The sequence below is a fragment of the Coenobita brevimanus genome, chromosome 66, assembly GCF_032717465.1.
Source record: "Coenobita brevimanus isolate Jiangsu-jjx chromosome 66, ASM3271746v2, whole genome shotgun sequence".
NCBI classification, from domain to species: domain Eukaryota; kingdom Metazoa; phylum Arthropoda; class Malacostraca; order Decapoda; family Coenobitidae; genus Coenobita; species Coenobita brevimanus.
Genome location: NC_137019.1, coordinates 22,706,046 through 22,708,032, shown reverse-complemented (window position 1 = coordinate 22,708,032; position 1,987 = coordinate 22,706,046).

Genomic DNA, 1,987 nt, shown 5'->3' with positions numbered 1-1,987 from the left:
TTCTTGCTTGGTTTCTTATTTAATTGTGGCAGGCATTTCTACCCTTCAGAATTAACCGATTCCGGCCAAACTTGGATACAATGACCAGCCTATGACCAAGTTGTGCCCGAAAGGTTTTGGTTACTAGGCAACTAATCGTTGCCTAGCAACGGCTGAAATACCGCTTTTTTCGTACTTTTCACGTTTTGAGTTGTAGCAACATTGCTAATGGGCGTAGAAAGCTCTGAATTCTTTAGGCGCAATATTGAGGTCATTCCCTATCAGAAGTATGCCATCCATTTTCCTCTCTTTCCTCTACAGTAGTTTTCGAGTAACAACCCTGCAAAGATTGGCCTCAGCATTCCTAACAACCAGTACCGGTTTTCAATAATGCTTCCCTAGTTCTCCAGCGGCTCAATGGAATTTAATGAAATTTTGATTGTTTATAGACACTGACTACTGCAACAACATTTTACGTACACGTATGTGCTATATTGGCCAGGTCAGAGGTCAACGGTCGTCATATGCAAAAACGGTAAAAATAGTTAAAATCACGACTATGCTCCCGCGATATGCTAAGGCTCAGAAGATTACCGTGTAACCAGGGCTACGATTCTTGGGTGGAATGTTGCACTGACGTACCTCCATACAAAAATGACATTTTGTGCCGAAACTCACTTCCAGTCGCTGGCAGTGCCACCTAGTTGTTCCTCTGGAGGACCGTTCCCCGAATTCAAGTTCCCTAGCTCCACAGTGGATAGACGTTAATGAGTACTACAAGAGCGCTTCGTATATGCACGACCTATATCTGCCACGAGGGGTCAAATGTCATCAAATGCAGTTCAGCAGAAAATCGCTAAAATCACAAATAGGCTCGCTCAAAATGCTATGGATGCTAAGGTTATTGACCCAAAGCCATGGTTCTTGGGTGGAATGTTGTCCTTCGGTACCGCCATACAGGACTGCCTTTTCTTACCGAAACTCACTTCCGGTCGCTGACAAAGCTTGGTCGGCTCAGAGCTGGCCATCGTCGCCTACCGGCTTGTTTACTGATTTCCCAACCTCACACCCACTAGTTTTAATCCCTTCATTTTGATGACCCATTTCTTATTATTCATTCAACGCTACTACGCCAAGATAACTTTATTCAGCTTAGAGAGATTTTACACCTGCTCTCGCGAAGCAAGAAGTATATTATGTATTAAGTGGCGCGAATGTGCGCGAACGTGTGTGTGTGTGTGTGTGTGTGTGTGTGTGTGTGTGTGTGTGTGTGTGTGTGTGTGTGTGTGTGTGTGTAGCCAGGCGCCATAATCCCGTAAGGAGTGGCCCTTTGTCTTTGAGTTAATTGTTTTACGGGGAGGAACTCACTTGTTGACATGTAGGGAACACGTATGAGTTGTTTATATGGTTACCACCCAGCGCTGTAAATGGCTTCCTGGCTTACAAGAAACCATTAAACGTGTCAGTCGACGTAAAGCCACCTGAAAATAAAAGAAGAGTAATAAAAATTGACAGGAAAGATGGGAAAAATAGAAAGACAGGAGGGTAGACAGAAAAAGAACGATAAAGGTGAAAGAACAAGTAGGCAGCACTAATCAGGTGAATGGATGATAGTCGCCACCACCAACCACGTTTTTTTTTTTTTTTTTTTTTTTTCGATTTTAACCCAGTCTTGGTGGAAGCGGTAAGAGTGAACCAGATAGTTTTTTTTTTTAACAGGAAAAAGGTCAAGGTCACAGGGCTATGTCAAACGTTGACCTAACAATATCAGTTTAAGTAGTTTTTACCCACCTTGCATCAGACCTGGGGAAGGGGTTGACAGTAAAGTAAAATTAAAGTCATTCGGTTCTGAGAACAATCAGTTGTCAGTCAGTGTGTTTGTTACGAAACTCAGTTTTTATTCTATTTTAACTAAACCTGGAGGAAAAGCTGAAGATTAGCCAACAAATTAACTTATTTTTAACAATAGATCAAAAGGCAAAAGGCAAGGGTAGGATGAACTTAAACA